The 18,432-nt window shown below is 36.8% G+C and overlaps 1 protein-coding gene across 3 annotated transcripts in view; it reads right to left on the bottom strand.

The window, feature by feature from the left end:
* The window catches only part of Lin7a (lin-7 homolog A, crumbs cell polarity complex component), a 133,292-nt gene that overhangs the window by 62,662 nt on the left and 52,198 nt on the right, over positions 1–18,432 (bottom strand). The gene's annotated exons all lie outside the window — the stretch shown is intronic.

The following is an 18,432-nucleotide window of genomic DNA, read 5'->3' as shown; positions in this document are numbered from 1 at the left end:
GTAGCTAAGAATCCCTTTTGGAAAACTTTAAGTGGCTTTTTCCTTCTTCCATGTGGCTTTTCTTAACACAGCTTCTTTATTTTATCCATTTTATCTACTCGTAAAAATAACAGTCTTTTCTTTCCGTGTGTTTAAAATTGAGTTTAAATTTCCTTGTTTGGGTTCAGAAGAACTCAGACAGAAATGAAAGTTTTAAGGTAGAATGGTTCAAGGCAGATGTTTTCCCTAATGTTGCTGCATAATCACATCACCTGGAGACCCTTAAAATATCTGGAGTCTATCTGGCTCCCACTGCCAAATACTGCCCAAACTGAAGTGAGGTAAGAGCTAGGTCAAGGATAGCTGAAAGCTTTCCAGGCAATTCTCTTTGTGATCAGGCAAGACATTGTAGATCAAACACTAAGAAATGCCAACAATAACAAGAAAGTTCCGGATAAAGTCAATTCGTGTTATCATTTAAGGATTTTCATCTTTCCAGCAAGGTCCCAGGTGTTTACTCCAAAAGAGGCTGGAGAAGGCTCGCTTTGCTTAGAGGCTTGTTTTCACATTGTCCTAGAACTACAAAAATCCATGTCAGGACAACAGACACTCACCCTTGAACTTCCGTACACAGCACAGAGTCAGGACTACACCATCTCCTTGCAGCCCAGTGTTCAACAAGGAGAATAAGACTAAGAGTTGCGCCTCAGATTCCGTTAGAAAGTGACGCTCCTTGCTTGTTAAGTCATACCGATTAAGAGATGAGTGCAAACCTGACTACAATCATGGTCCAGCCAGCCTTGAGGAAGAGTCAGGGCAGGACTCACTGAGAAGCTGGTACTATAAGTGTTATTTGTGTGTTTTCCACATTCAGTTACACAGTCTGATATGTACTTGGATAGACTACCCCTCATGCAAGAATTCCATTGAGTTTTCTTCTACTCCTCCTTTTCTATAGACTTGTGCTCTGCATTAAGGAGAAATCATGACAATTCCTAGGCTCGCAGCAATAGCAGTTGAAAACTACAACCATTTATTGAAAACCACAGCTTCCTGGGTGGCAAGGTTTTACTCTAAACTGATTTTTTTCCCTTCTTTATGTTGTGTAAGAACTCAGTGTCACAAAATATCATCTCCTTTTCTTTCACACTTGGTTATATTTGCCAGCTGCCCCCTCTATACCTACAAAGATGTAAGAAAAAAAATCCCACGGCATGTGTTTCATGTTGCCAGTTTAACAGGATAACGCTTCAAATGTCATTGAAAAATATTTTAGGTTTACTATACATATAATATCTTCCCCTTAAGTGTATGCTTATAGCTAAACAAATTGGAGATGAGAAACAGATGTTTTCAGCTTCTTGCGTTAAAAGATACCAACTTGATATGATTTTGCACGGTTTCTTTTCTTTGATAATGCATCAGTCACCACCCACAAGACTGTAACGGTAATTATCAGAGACCACCTACCTAGCACCAAGGTAATCATTTACAAAGGTCTTCCACCATGTCAGGATTTGCATATGCAAAGATGAGGAGAGATTTTATTCCCTGCTGGTAAGAGATGAAAGAAACAACAAGGGTTTCCACATTTGTGGTACATGTGTGTCACTTGTCTTTTGATATAGTCTAAGTAGGAGTTCTTCGGAATTAATTAGTATACTAATCTGAGAGTAACTCCTGTTGTTTAACAGTCTCTGACTTGAGAGACCAGAGATGCCACCTGCCCAGCTGTGCATCAGAGATCACTGCTTAGAGTTAATTAACAGATCGGAACTACATAACCTTTGGGTAAGGTCATTAGAGGGCAGGATTTCACAGAAAATCTCCTGTGAGACATGCTTAGACTCACTTCCATGCTTGGGGACAACCTAACTAAGCACAGAGACTAGTACTCAATGTCAGAAACCAGACATGCTATATATCACAAGGCCCCACACTTGACATGTAAGGAAGATAGATATGTATCTGATACCCAATCTAAACAATGTTAGAATTAGCAGCAAAAGCTAGAGTATGAAGCAGAAGACAAAGTTAAGGTGTCCAGTTAGGTCTTTGCTTAATTTCTTTCTTTGTTCTTAGAGGCCAGGGCAAAGGGGGAATCAATGGAGAAAAGAAAGGAACAGGAATTGTCCCTTGGCATTAGTGTAAAGCCTTTGGTGACTCTATTTCCTAAATGATCTGTTGTGTTCAACTGAAAAAAATGTTTATTGAACTTCACTGTCTGAAATAGTATCTCTAAAAGATTACTTCTCTATTTTCCAAGCAAAACAAGATTAGTTCTTATGCAGCTGCTTTCAAATGTAATAAAATAGGTTTGTATATTTAAATATCTAAATTAGTCATTCCAATCAGGAACTTAAGTTTTTCCCCTTCTTTTTTTTGGGGGGTAGTTGTCAATAGGAATAGACAAAGAACATTGACATATAATTCAATAAATGCTTTTCTAATCAGTATAAAAAGGAAATCAATAGTTCTATACATGTAGACATTTTTCATTGAATAATCAAAATATCTTGATACATAGATGGCTGAATTATTCACATTTTGCTTATAGATTCGTGTTTAATGAATTACGCATTTTAAAATCATTTTGAAAACGAATGTTAATATTGGGTGGTTAACTGCTTTTAGCATTTTTTAATACAATGTAAACTTTTTGTCACTGAATACAGAGTAAAAGAAAAATGAGTTCTAATTCTTTTATAAAATGGTAATGTTTTCTAAAACATAAATGCTAGCAAAAGTATGATTTCACTGTTTGTTCACTAAGATTATTTAACTAATGAATCTAAGGGTAGAATAAATGCTCTAAAATTGCCTTTAAAGCTATAATTTAACAGAGGCCAACATTCACTCTATGGAAATTTAAGTTAGGAGCAATTTACTTGCATAGTTACAGGATCATATTGTGAACACTTCAGTTTTTGCCACTGAATTTTGCCAGCACTTGGAGAACTATAAAGCCATAACTTGAAAAATTATGTGTTTTTATTATTATGCCATTGTGATTAAGTTAATATATTAAGAAGATTCTTTATTATCAAAGTTTATCATTATTCACATAAAATTTAAATACCAAATATGATTCAGTGATTGCATTACTTAAAGTTCTAATGTCATGAAGAGTTTAAAAATGTCTCTCTTGGCTGTCATAATGTACCCAAATTAATTGAGGTAAATGTATACTGTAAATAGGTCTCTTCTTCTTAACTACTGTTTAAATAATTGCCTGTGCTTGACAGGTATTTTGTATGAATTGTCAGTATAATTATTTGAATCACACTCATAACTATAAATTTTAACCACATAATTAATAAATTATGGTCTTCTTGGACTATCCTAAAATATTTTAAATATTTATTATCGAGAAGTTCAATTGTCCATAATTTTCTGTATCTTTTGGATTTTGTCTAGTCTTGCTTTTTCTTGTCAATTTTCCATTTGAACTGGTAAATAATTTGCAAATCTTTATTATAATTGTAGTTAGGAAAGATTTCCTAACTTGTTTAAGTGAGTTTGTTCCTTAATCTTCAGCATTTTGATTCTCTCAGTGAGCTATGGTTGTTGGTTAGACACTCTCTTGTACCAGGACTAAGTCCTTTCTCATAAATAAGGAAACCAAGTACCATTAGAGAAATTTCACTAGAAAATAAATATTTTCTCAAATAAAGAATCAATGATCAATGTGAAACTTGCTCCCTTCGCCTCTTTGTTGGTTGACATTGCTCAGAAGTTAGCTTTAAGTGAAGACTGAAGGAGCTGAAAGGATTTGCGGCACCATGAGGAGAGCAACAATACCAACCAACCACAGCTCCCAGGGTCTAAACCACCAGTCTGGGAGCACTTAGGGAGGGATCCAGGGCTTCAGCTGAATATGTAAGAGTGGAGGGCCCTGCTGGGCATAGGTGGAAGAAGAGAACCTTGACCTCATGAAGGCTGGACGCCCCAGGGGGTGGGAATTTTGAGGATGGGGAGGTGGGAGTGGGGGGTAGATAGAGGTTACATCCACAGAGAAGAAGGAGGAGGGGTGAGGGGATAGGGGGTTCCTGGGTGGGTGGGGGATGGGGTAAGGGGACAACATATGAAATGTAAATAAAACATCCAATAAAAAAAATTAAAAAAAAAAGAAGCCAGCCTTAGAATTCTGTAGACACGTGGGTGGCACTGTTGTCCCTATGTTGTCATAAACTGTTGTCATATCCAGCTAGAAAGACCTTGTGATTTTATGTAAAAAAAAAAATGGCTGAGCTGGGCACCATTGCACACCGTTTTAATGACAGTGTCAAGAAGGGAGGCAGAGGTAGGCAAGATCACTCTGTCAGTTTGAGGCCAGCCTTATCTACATAGTGTGGCTATGTAGACATATATGATATAAGGTTTCCAAAGAGTATAGATTACTTTAAGAAGTGAATATGTAAAACTAAGAATTTTATTCATGAAAAGCACTTGAAAAACAAATTAACAACAACAACCACAAAAACAACTGCCATTGTCTATGTGTGTGTGTGTGTGTGTGTGTGTGTGTGTGTGTGTGTGTGTGTGAGAGAGAGAGAGAGAGAGAGAGAGAGAGAGAGAGAGAGAGAGAGAGAGGAGAATGAGTAGCTTATATCTAAGTGGAGCCAGACCATCTGTTATCCCCTTTAACCTTGTTTAAGACCAAATCTCTTGTTTGGACTTTTTATACTCCTGGCTAGCAGGGCAATGAGCATCCAGGAATTCTGTCTTCAGGTATGGTCTTGCTGTAAGAGCATTGGCTTGTTGTGGGCTCTAGGAATGCTAACTCAGAATCTCTTGCTTACATGCCAAGCATCATGCTGACTGTGACATCTCTATGGCCCTCATTATCTTTAATATTAATTATTCTTGTACCTTAGCCCATTCTGCACATGTACCCCTGAGAGTTTGAGGTCCTTTAACGTGGGACCTATGTGTATTGCTCCTCACAGTGAAGACATGGAAACAAATTAAATGACCATCAAAGGGAGAGTATGTTAATGACATATATTATCATTCACAATAGAATTTTATGCAGCAGTCAAGAGAAATGAATCACAACACATAAAAAAAGTGACTAAATCTTAATAATAACTGTTAATTAGGAAAAATGGATGCTTTCATTACCATAACTTTTTGTTGCATTTTCAATAAATAAACTTGAAATAAGTATATTTACTACATTAGTATGTTTAATATATATGTCTCCTTTAAATCTTTAAATCTGAAATATGTCCTTCTGAGTGAAAAGGACAGGAAGGCAGGGTAGAGGAAAGAAAAGCCATAGAAGGAAATAGGTGTCTTGCATATATTGAGATTATATCTGATAGCAATTGTATTTCTTTTGATATATATGAATCACTCTTTGAAAATAACAGGCAGCTGGGTGAAGAAATACCAATGTGTAAGCTAACAATTTCAACAAGATTATATGAATAGACTTGTCTTTATCTACGCTGGCAATACTAAAGCAAGAAAAGGCTAAGTGACTTCTTCAGCAGGGGGGAAGGCAGTTGTCATCTATGGTGCCCAAAATAGAAGTTCTGGTTTCTGCTCCCGTGATCGCAACCGAACACAGCACGGTTCGCTTTGTTCACTTCGTTTGAGTGATAGAAAACATAGCTTCTTCAAGGAGTCTATTATTTTGAACTACTGGGTAAGTACATGTAATTATAAGCTTCTTGAAATATGTACTGTTTATTTTATCATTTGTAATAGCAAATAAAATCATGGGCCGAGTATTTACCCAACAGTGATGTTAACAGCCTCCTGTGGCATTGCACACTACTGTGAGGGTCTGTTTAGATTACTTTAAGATCAATGACCCATTAGAGCAATTACAGCCTAAGAAGGTTCCTGCCACACAGACCCTCTTCTTGCTACCAGAAAGTGACATACTGGAAACACTTTATACATCATTTTTTTTTTTTTAAAAAAAATGTGTCTACTCAGATAAAGCTACAGAAATAGAAACTACAATTGCATTTGAAAAATTCTTTTCCTAATGAATGATGTAATCATTCTATTGCTGCAATTTCCTAGATGAAATTATGAACCATATCCTCAAAAGCAACTGCAGTGAGTACATCTATTCTTTGTTGTTATTATAATTATTATTTTAACATGCATAGCATTTATGCAAAAACAGAAAGGGAACACATATGGCCAGTGGTTATAAAAAAGGATGTTCAGCAATTTAATGATCAAATAAATACAAATTCTGACTGCAATGAGATACCATTTCACTGGTGTATATTCAAATTTCTTCACTTTCATTTGGTGAATATTATTTAAAGGTCTCACATTTAAATATCCCATTGCAGCTCATCTTCCTATTCCACCCTCACACACATAATCTTCACATACTTCTACCGTCCATATATGATGCCATCTTACCATGCAGATGATATACAAACCACATGAAGAAAAGAAAGGCTGTGTAACTACAGATAGACGGGGTTTGTAAGACTTTGTTCTCTAAAGTCTAAAGACTAGTACAACAACGTTTCATCTTGGTCTCCTAATCTCTTATTGGGGAATAGTCTTTATTTGAGAGTGAATAATAGGAGAGTATGTGATGGATGTTTTTGAGAACCTAGTGAAGTTGTGGGGCTATCTTAAATAAAATCCACCATTCCGGTTGCAACGGCTTGAATGTGTCCTTAATAGAAATCAAGTGCTGTCATTGTGATAGTGTCAGGGAATAAGGATTTCATACGTGTAAGCCATAAAAGCTGTTTATTCATCTGTGAGCGTAAGTCCTTATAAAGGAGGCTCCATTCAGCAGCTAAGCTAGATTCCATGCTTGTTCTTCTATCTTCTGCCATATGGGTATGAAGCAAGAAGATACAACAGGCCAAGATGTTGCCACCTTGATCTCAGGCTTTCTAGTGTCTGTTCTTTATAAACTATGCACAGTCTCCTTTCCTTCCTTCTTTCCTAAGTTCCTTTCTTCCTAAGTTCCTTCCTTCTTTTCTTTCTTCCTTCCTCTCTTTCTTTCTTCCTTCCTTCCTCTCTTTCTTCCTTCCTTCCTTCCTTCCTTCCTTCCTTCCTTCCTTTCTTTCTTTCTTTCTTCCTTTCTTTCTTTTTCTCTTTTCCTTTCTCCCTTCCTCCCTCTCTCCCTCCTTCCTTCCTTCCTTCCTTGTTTCCTTCCTTCCTTCCTTCCCTCCTTCCTTCCTTCCTTCCTTTCTTCCTGCAACAAAAATGTGGACTAAAAAATATCTAACTGCTCATTCCCAGCCCTGCATTTATCCTTAATTTATGTCCTACACTAGAAAATATTAACTTTTTTTTTGTTTGTTTGATAAAATTAGAAGTCTACTTTCTGGAGATCAATGAAGCCAAATCGTTTAATTAGAATAATTTATTTTTGTTTATAATAAATTTCAACGAGCAGTAGTACCCTTCATTGGCTTAGTCAGATGTTAAAATTCAGAGCTTTTTTTAATGCTATTCTTAGTATTCAATCACCTTTGTGCCCAGTTCAACTGCAGAGGGCACTGCAAGTTTCAACTTATATGACTTTTAATAAAAAAGAGGATCAAATACCCAGCACAGGCAGAATGGCTTTCACTGGGACACTTGAGTTTTCTCTATGATACTTCAGTTGAATTCAAGCTTCCCACAGTCCTTTGTCTTCAAGAAAAATAAAATTATCTTGAAAAGTTGTCATCAGTAGCCTTTGTTAGCAAGGAAAGGCATTTTAAATCCTTCTTTCAAATTTGAATGTTCTAAACAGAAGTAACCTTTGCAAGAGTCTTGTCCTCTTCCCCGGTGTTTGTAGAGCTTCTTGAGCATACCTGGAAGTAGGTGTCTTATTTTTAACTTCCTTCACCTCTCTCTTGTAGCAGGAAGGCTCTCATGTTTTCACCTCGAACTTTTTGCTTGAAAACAGCAGGCATTTGGAGTCTCCTACCAGCAGAAAAACTATAATTGCAAGAATTTTGCAATTGTTAGACCTCAACTATAAGCCTCATACTTACAACAAAGTCTTGTCACTAAAATAAAATTCTCTTGTCAAATTGTTCTAGGAGTCTTCTCTCCTGGACACACACAGACACAGACACAGACACACACACACACACACACACACACACACACACACACAGAAACTTCTGACCCTAGTTCAGCTACATACATGAACAGTTTTCTTCTGGAAAAGCCATAAAATCTCAGGTAGCTAAAACAATGTACTTAGTTCAAATTCTAAATAAAACCTTTAGAGGCTATACTTCCAATGATACGGCTATGAAATTACTAGGACACTTTCAAGGGCTGAGGAAAGGCATCTGTTTAGGGAGAAGCAAGGCTTTTGACACTAATGCATACTGATGGCAAAAGCAGTAAGTGCCTCTGGCTTCACCACACTGAGCAGACTAGATTTTGGATGGAGAAATTGTGCATGTACTCCACACGTACAGGCTCTGCCAAGACTTTTCTTCCATTAGGACTTTTGCCTCATTAAAAAAAAAACAAACCAAAAAAACCAAAAAACAGTTCACTGTTGGAAGAACTTGGCCTTTAAAGGTATCTAGGAAGCATCACTCATATGCACCATGGGTCATTAGCTTTCACATGCTACATAAAATCCAGAAACAATGACAATTTTCGCCCAGTTGAACACAGAATGGGAATGACACAGCTGCTATTTTCACCACAATTGGCTTCAAAAATATTAGCAAAATGTCAGAGTTCAGGAGGAGGTTATATCAAGTGAACAGAGGCTCTACTTGAGTTTTCTTCTTTTTTGATCTACCCACAAGTTCAAGCATTTCTCGATCACTTGAGGTGATGAAACTCTCTCTGGTTACTTAAGGTTTTATTTTTCTCTTTTTTATTTCATGGAAAAGTGTCAAGACTTTCATGATTGAGCAAATATAAACTTGGTAATGTGCTTCCTTTTAAAGTTTGTGGTTTTTCCATAATGAAAATCTAAATGAAAAAAAAATCATGCAGTTTCAAGAGATTAAGAAATTAGCTTTCCCGATTGTGTATGCTCATTGGTAGGAAACTTAGCACAGAACAGTCTGGCTTTTGTGTCCACTCTACTTGGCAATGCAAATAAAATCAAAAGAAATGTGAAGGCCATCGATTTCCTTTTCTTTGATATTTTTCTGTTTAGTTTATTGTGAAGAGAAAGAGATATGCATAACCCTAAGGTAGATACATTTTATTTAATACTGTTGAATGCGGTGGTATCCTAAATATGTTCAAGGATGACAGTTGTACATGAAGAACCCACGTAACTCTACCTGTATTAAAGCTGTAAAAGCAAAGAAAAACAAAACCCAACCCATGTACACTTTACCATAAATAACTATAGCTTTGGCAGGATAAGGGAAGGTACTTGACATAACAAAACTTAAATAAAAAGTATCATATATATTTTGGTTTCTCTTTACATCATATAAATCTTTTTGCCTTTTTCTAAAGACTTCTGCAGAGAAAAACAACTCTTGAGTCTTTTTTTGTGGGGGAAGGTTAGGATTTTTTTCTTTTATTGGATATTTTATTTATTTACATTTCAGATGCCATTCCCTTTCCCAATTTCTCCTCCCTGGAAACCCCCCTATCCCATCCCCCCATCCTCCTTTTTGCTTTTATAACCATTTTAATTACATGCAAGTATTAAGGTCAGTTCTAGGTTGAGGAACAAGCAATACAATAGAGGCAAATAGTCAAGGAACAAGCAAGACAATTAACACAAATAATCAAAGAACAAGCAAGGCAGTAAACAAAATTCTGTGAACACTCCCGTGATCACTGTTTCTAAGGGCTTTTCAGGATGACCAAAATGAGCCAAACTCCCTGTCCTAGCCTAATTCTGAGTCTTAAACCAAATTTTTAAGGCCTTGTCGTCTTGACAAGGCTCCATATATTGTCATAACAATAAAGTACTTCAAAAAAGTGTCATATATGGCCATAGACTTCTATGTGTTAACTCTTTCTTTACTATGCTTATACATAATATTCAGTTTAGGATTTCCTGTTACAGAAGCCTACATATGGCACAATGCATTAGCAAACTCTTGCTCTAATGAGGAGCTAATGTCTAGAGTGTTAAATGGACTTAGGAGTAAATTTGGGGAAGGGGGTAATTTAATGTCAAAAATGGATGAAAGAGTTTAGTATGCATTTCTTAAAGCACACAAAAGTCCTTTTTTACTGGGGAAATACAAATAAAGCCATGATTAGATACCACCTCATTCTAGTTTGGCTGACTATTGTCAAGCAGAGAAATAGATACCAGAGTTGCTCAGGATGGGGAGAGAAGGGGACACAGAACACTGTTGATACAAATGCTCATTTCTAAAACTACTTTGAAAAATGTCATGAAAAGTTCTGCAGAAGATTAAAAATAGAACCAATGTATGATTCAGCATTCCCAGTCTGGGAATATACCCAAAGGAAATTAAATTGGAAAGTGAAAGAGAGATCTGTATTTCTATGTTTATTGAAGGACTACTCACAAGAACTAAGAGTTAAAACAAAGCCTGCAAGAAAGCTCAGTGGGTAAAGATGCTTGCCACCAAGCCCGATGGTCCAAATTCAATTCCTGGAACTTACATGTTGGAAGGAGGGAACCAACTCCAGCTATCTGTCTTCTGGCCTCCACACTAGTGCCATGTATGGTATGACCTCCCTTGCAAATAAATAAATAAATACGTGTAGCTATTTTTAAGGTATTAAAACAATCCTAAATCTCTAACAAAGAATGAATACACAGAGAAGATGTGGTACACATACACAATAGAACAGTATCCAACCGTTAAAAAGGGATGAAATCCTATTATTTAAGACAGAAATGGATAAACTTTCAGGGCATTGTGGGAAAGAAGCTATATGCACGAAGGATCAAATGCAATGGTTAATGAAAGTGATCACTTTGATTGGATTTGAAATTAACTAGCAGGAACACCTCAGTTTCCATCCATTCATGGTTAACTAAGAAAAGGGTGCTCATCCTGAAGGTGGGAGGTACTATACTATTAATTTAGCTGCCAGATTGAATTAACATTTAAACACACACACACACACACAAAACAAACAAACAAACAAAAAAACAAGACAACTAGTGTTGCTCCAGAACTTATCTGTGGCCTGGTAGAGAATGCAAAGTGATCAGTTCCCTTCTCAGCCACCATGTTTGGACCAGACACCTTGTTAAACTATGAGTCCAAATTTCTTTCTTCTCTTGAGTTGCTTCTTTCAGGTATTTTTGTTAGAGAAAGTAGAAAGCCAAGTGGTACAACAAACGCTGCATGATCTCACTCAGATCTGAACTGTAAAAGTGGCTCATTAGAGGGAAAGAAGAAAAACAACATCTGGAAGAGGGAGAGGGGAATGGTGGGAGAGGGTTATCACAATCAGCAGAAATGAGTTCTGCTGTTCTGCTGTACAGAATGGAGATCACAGTTAACCATAAGGTATTTTACATCTTAAAATAGCTAGAAAGAAGCTTTGAAATCGGCTCAACACCGTGACATAATGAATGTCGTAGGTGATGCTCACTACACTGATTTGTCTGATATACAAAGAATATCTGTATCAGACATCCAATCATACCATGCAACTGAAAATGAAAATCTCTGTGAAATATATGCTCTTTGGTTTATTATTGTTATTGGGAGACACTTAAACTTCTAAGGAAGTCGTCAATGGATAGTCTCACATATGCTTGGGTTATCTATGTTCTTAATTTTCTTAGGTGCTGCTATGAAATGGCTTCTTGTCATTCCCCTTATGCAATCAAATTGGCTAACGAGTCTTATGTTGCACATAATTTCTCTTCTATGATATCATCACTATCCTTGCCTGGTCATCATATGGCAGGGTATCCAGGTCTCTTACTATGTTGGGTGAAATATTCAAAAAGCAATACTCTGTGTCAATGTCTCTCTTAATATGCCTCTTATTATGTAATATAATATATAATATATATAAAAATGTAATATAGTATGCCTCTTATTAAAAGCTTCATCATTTGCCCCATGATTTAAAAAAGAAACTGCAGGGATACTTTTTTTGTCCCAATTAATGTTTCTATTAAAATATATCAAATATTTTAATTATTATCACAAGACTCAGGAAATCTTCCCTACAATATTTTTTTGCCATTTACTGAGCATTTACTCTTAGCTTGTCATTCTATTTGTGAAAATGTTTAATGTTTTAGTTCATTTTATTTAGTCTTCCCATAAACTTATCATTGTCGTATTTTTTAAATAGAAGACCCAATCAAGATTGCAGAATTTAATAAATACAAAGATGATATAATTAAGTAACTAGCGAGGGAGTGGACCTAGGTTTGCCCGAATGCATTGTCTATAATCTTTGTACATTTTTCTACTCAAGTATATCAGTCCACAGTACTGCTTACTTGCCTGAGTCCTTTCTTTCTATCCCCCAAACTCCTATTCTTCCCTCTTCTCTCCCTCTTCTTCCAGTATCTTTCTCCTCTGTTATCTTTGTCCAATCTTTCATTACCACTGATCCTAGTACATGTTTCTCTGGGAAATTCAGCTTCTATGCTCTATCTTTTAAATAATCATAGCTCTCACATGATTTTATTATCTACATTTTGGTGCACATGGTAGACTGAGCCGTATAGAACACCATCAGTTTATGCATCTTGTTAAATGTGCTTCCCCCCCCAGCACAAGTTGGGAAACACTGTCCCCTGGGGAAAAACATGTTTTACTAAACATTAGTTTGATGACATCATAGTATTTTCTTTCATACCTTTATACTTGGTTATACATTTAAGTCTTTGGTATTTCTCATATAGAGAAATAGTATAAGAATTATGGTGAATAGATTGGCAATGGAGGGCTAATGAATTCTATCCCCAGGAACAAAAGAATGGAACAGAGAAACAATATGACACACATTCCTCAAAGAGTTATAAGGTATATAGTTGCCATCGGGACTTATACTGACTATTGTGTTTGATACTGGGATCCAGCTGAGGCCTTATGAATGTTAGGAGAAATACTCTACAACTCAGCAACCATCCCAAGCACACTTTTAAATTAAAAAAAAAAAAGACAGAGAGACAGGAGATGTGTATATCATATCAGTTAAAGATACTGCGTTCAGCCTTTTACCAAAATGAATTTTGTTTGGTTGTGAGATTTGGTCAGTCAGGATACTCTTGGTTATGCTATGGAACAATAATCTTAAAGTCTTGAGGACCAGGAGTAATAAGCATTATTTTCTGGCTTTGGGTTTGTGTTCTTTAAGGTTGACTAGACCACCTATTTCTCACTCTGAAACTCTAGCAGACTGATAACATCATACTATAAATTACCTAGGAAAGGGAGTGCAAGTCATGTACTAAGTCAATGACTTCCAGAAGAATTCAGAGCACAGTAAGGCTTCCATTTACACTCCACTGGACGAAGCCATTGGGATAACCACATCTACCTATAATAATGATGGAGAAATCCAACTTTAGAGTGTGATAAGTAGAAGATGAGAATTAGGGTATTTTGGTTCAACCTTACAGACTCTGACAACATAATATGCATATGGGGATGGTGTATTTTCTTACATTTTACTACATTAGAAAAGTTTAACACATAGTGTATGGTGATTGGTGAAGGAAAATAATTTGGGTGATTATATAATTTTGCTCTATACTTTTGGTTCAGACATGTGTGTTACAATAATAAAGGCTGGAGGTCATGCTGTCCAGGAACCATTGTGGGCAGTTTGTCCCACTTAAATCTGGAGCACATGATCCTGGAGAGTTAGAAGCTCAAGTGCTTTACAATCTGGAAGATGGTCACAGTAAACAAATTACTAATTAAAATTTTTGATTACATTGGCTATGAAAATAATTTATATTCAGCTGCTAAAATGGAATCTCTCTCTCTCTCTCTCTCTCTCTCTCTCTCTCTCTCTCTCTCTCTCTCTCGTAATGGTTTAGTTTTTATTATTTTTATTTCTTATTTGAGAATTTAACACAGTATATTTTATCATCTTCTTTCCTGTCCCCCAGTTCCTCCAGGATTACCTTCACCCAACTTTATGTACTATCTCTTAAAACAAAAGAAATACACTGCCCCATCTCAGTACTGAGATTCTGCCTGGCTTGAGTTGTACTAATCTTCTGCATGCCTTCACGGTTTCTGTGAGTTATTATGTGCATCAACTCAATTGTGTCTCAGAAATGCTGTTTCCTTAAAATTGTCTACTGTCCTTGGCTCTTACAGTCTATCTTTTTTTTTTTCTGCATGGATCCTTGATCCTTGAGGGGGAAGGGTACAATAGACACATTCTGTTGAGGGCGGAGCACTCTCCAAAGGCTGTCACTCTTGAAGGGTTGTGGATCTCTGTGTTAATTTCCATCTACTCCAAGAACAAGCTTATCTGCTTAGGGTTGTGGGATTCACTGAGCCAGGAGAACAGCAATATGTCATTAGGAGATTTTTTTTGTCTTCTTTTCACTTTCTTTCTCTCTCTCTCTCTTCCTTCCTTCCTTCCTTCCTTCCTTCCTTCCTTCCTTCCTTCCTTCCTTTACATCAGGATCGCAGCCCCCCTCCTCTCCTCCCAGTCCCACCTTTAAACCCCTCCCCATTCTCCTTCATTTTTCTCCTCTGAGAAGGGAAGGGTCCCCCTACCATGGGTACCCACCCACCCTGCCTTGGCACATCAACTCGTAGCAGGACCAGGTGCATCGTCTCCCACTGAGGCCAGATAAGGCAGCTGAGCTAGGGGGGAAGGACTTCAGAAGGAGGTGACAGAGTCAGAGTCAACTCCTGCTTTACTTGTTAGGAGCCCCAGGTGGCACATCTGCTACTTAGAAAGAAATGTTTTAAGTCCTTAGCCATCAGTGAGATGCAAATCAAAATGGCACTGAGGTTCCTTTTTACACCCATTAGAATGCCTCATGTCAGAACCCCAAGTGACAACACATGCTGGCGAGGAAGTGGAGCAAGGAGGATGCTTCTCTGTTGCTGGTGGGAGTGCAAACTTGTGCAGTCACTTTGGAAACCAGTTTGGTGATTTCTCAGAAAACTGGAAATAACTCTACCTCAAGGTCCAGCTGTACTACTCCTGGGCATACATCCAAAAGATACTCTACCACCCCACAAGGACACTTGCTCAAATATGTTCATTAAGGGTCATTTTTATTGCTATATTAATTTACCAGAGTAAATAGTGACATTTTCCCCCTAGGTCATGTGATTTGTCTTGTCTCAGATTTCGAGCTCATTAATAACAGTATAAGGTATGAATTCTAGCTCATGTGGGCATTAAATCCAATAGAAAAGTGGTCCACTGCTCTCCTGACATATGTGCCTCCATTGTTCCAGCCAGATATCGTGCAGATAAATCATTATTGCAGCTTGCAGGGTTGTAGCCGTGTGAGATTCATTACTTGTCTTCTACACTAGCATGTATAGCAGTGTCTCCCAGAACTATGAATGGATGGTCTCTTAAATATGCTCATTTATACACTTCTTTCTTTATCTGATCCACAGAACATGAAATATTAGGAGGAAAAAAATCCTATGTCTTGGCGACCATTTTGCCATTAAATTGATCCTATGAAATGAAACATCGCCATTTTTTAAATCTTTAAATTTGTACCTCAACTTTAAAATTTAGACCATTATAGCTATCTATTCAGTGTAGAGCTAAAAAGTGTTGAAGTTACTTAAACAAAATCATAAAATGATGCCCGGTACCATACAATCCTTATTTCATCATTCATTCGATTCTTGTGTGGATAGTCTCTTATCTGCTTGTATAGATATATCTCATTATAGAATTGTAGTATCACACGCTACCCCATTTCTTGATCATGTACTCTGAGGTTATTCACAGAATGGGTGCAGTTTAATCAATGATCGAGTTCTTTCAAGATCTGTCAACAATCAAGCACAACAACAACAACAACAAATCTGTCACTCTCTGTGTGCCGAGTTTAATGCTGTGCTTGGCTTGGCCTATTAATGTGTTTCACCTGTCTACTAAAAGAGCAATATCTTTGTTAGATGAGGACTGATCTCAATACACAATTTTTCAGACATTACTGAAAAATAGTTAAGAAGACTTTTATTATTTTCTGAGCATTGATTTTTCTTTTTTAGTATAAAACATAAAGTCTCATTCAACTCTTCTCTTAAAAGCATTGTACATGTGCCAAGAGTTGGTTCAGTAGGCCCACTGTACTTGTATAGCAAAGTATGAAATTACCTCATAATACAAGGATAAACATTGTTGCATTTATATAAGGCATTCTTTACAAAGGATAACCCTGCCCTCTTATTTTGAGCATGTTATGGGTGATTGTGTGGTCTGTGTCTTGTTTTGCTATGTTAACAACAACAACAACAAGTTGTTTCACTTATATTAGGCAATCTTTAAAAGATAGGCTAACCCTATCTTCTTGTTTTGAGCGTATGTTATTGACAATTGTATGACCTGTATCTGCTTTTGCTCTGTTAGTTATAACCAATAATACAGTTTAAATTTTAGGTTGCAGATATTTCTGTAAAAAAAAGGTAATTTTCAATAAAATATCCTAAAGATTATTTAAGTGAATATCAAAAATTACAGAGATTCCATGCCTGCCATAAAGAGACCAGGAGTGACAATTATCTTGGCCCAAGCTTATTTAACATTTAGGGATTTGTTGCCAGACTTCCTTGAGTCACTTTATTGGCTTTTGAGTCACCTACCTGGCAACATATACTTAGATTCTTTGATGTATCATCATTTGAAGGAGTTTTCATTAAAAATACCATTTAAAGTTGTTGTGTTACAATGTTGCCATTGCTTCCCACAGCAAATGCAGTGCAATGGAGAGATATTAATGAAGATAACTGCAAACTGAAGCTGTATAGCCGATTCTATACCACTAGTACAAATGCCAGAAAAGATGATTTCATAAGTATTGACTCTAAGAATAAAATTATGACTATCTATATTAGTGTGAACTTAAAATTACTTTTACCAGTTCAAGTTTGTACACTGTTTTTTAGTGAACATTGCTTTATATTCTTAGTTGTTAGTATGTATCTATTATAGTAAATAATGTTCTTCATTATAACATTTTTCTGTATGTCTATCCATTTTTCAAGCCACACAGGAAGAACCTGCTGATAATTCTGTCTCTTAGATGTTAAATACTCAATTTCCCATCAATATCAGTTTATCTTCATCTCAGAAATACATTAAGCAGTTGACATTGCATGGCTGCCACCATCCCATCTCTGATTTGTTGTCCTCAGTACTTTGTTGCTGGTCGCTTGTTTTTACTTTTATACCAGTATTTGTGTTTTGTCATTAGCCAGAGAGATTTTCCCAAAACAAGTCAAATCAGATCAAAGTTCCCCCAGAATGCCTCACAGGGAATAAAGTCCAATGTTTTTCTATGGCCTGTGACACTTTACGTAACCTGCTCTCAGGCTGCTTCTAGAGAATGTACTTTGCTCATTGCATGAAGTTATGCTGCCTTTTGGACTAGTCTATTCATGCATTGAGTCCATAATTAATTGCCTTTGAGGTTTTGCATTTGTGATTTGCTGTGCCTGAGATACTATCTTCCTTGGGATGTATGTGACTTTTTTCAATATTTCAATGATTTTTTTTCTGACTTTAAATTGGTAAAATCGAACTCCATCACCTGTGATCCTGATTTTCTCCTGTCTATGGTATCATTGGGCTCTTGTTTTCTATTGTATGGCTCTTCTATACTGCTATCTCTCAAGAAGAGTACAAGTTTTATGAACATGGAGGCTTTGAATTGATCATGAGCCATTTAGTTAGTGAGCAGAGATTCCTTGTCCTTCAGTCACAGAAACCAAAATGTTAGGACACAGAAGAGATGATAGAATCTCTGAAAAAGGATTCCACTACAAACCCTCCAGAGATTACAAATTCAAAGACTGAGAAAAAAAGTCTGGAGAACTCAGGTGCTTTTTCTACAGTGTTCACAAGAGGTTATCTGAGAGGAATCCACCAGTTTCTGGGCACCTTGTACATTTGGTACTAAGGTGAAGACTTGCCATAGAACTAGTACATCTTGATAAATTTCCTCTCAGCCTTTGATTCACTGACAGGTTGAATATTCAATAATGTAATTTTGGTTAATTATTAAGACTCTGCTCAGGACCAACAAAGAGCAAATAGTGATCAATTCCATGAGAGAAATGCTGAGCACAAACATCTTCTAAGGCAACCCCACCCAAATTGAAACTCTAAATGCATTGCTGTGGGTAGAGTTTACATCAGCAGAGTATGTGCATTTCTGCCTCAATGAAGTAGGTCTTTTGTACCTATTGATGCTTATAAAGCAGCAGCATCCACTTGAAGTTACAAAGGAAGACAGAAGCCTGGTGCATCTGTCCTTCAGAGGCATGCGCTCTGTGCTGAAATAAACTCTTTCTGGTATTGAGTAGGTTCATGTGGCCTTTAGGGGGAGACCAGCAGAAGATCCATCAG

Source organism: Grammomys surdaster, unplaced genomic scaffold (genome assembly GCF_004785775.1).
Source record: "Grammomys surdaster isolate TR1022 unplaced genomic scaffold, NIH_TR_1.0 126028, whole genome shotgun sequence".
Lineage (NCBI taxonomy): Eukaryota > Metazoa > Chordata > Mammalia > Rodentia > Muridae > Grammomys > Grammomys surdaster.
This window is presented reverse-complemented; position numbering and strand designations above follow the sequence as displayed.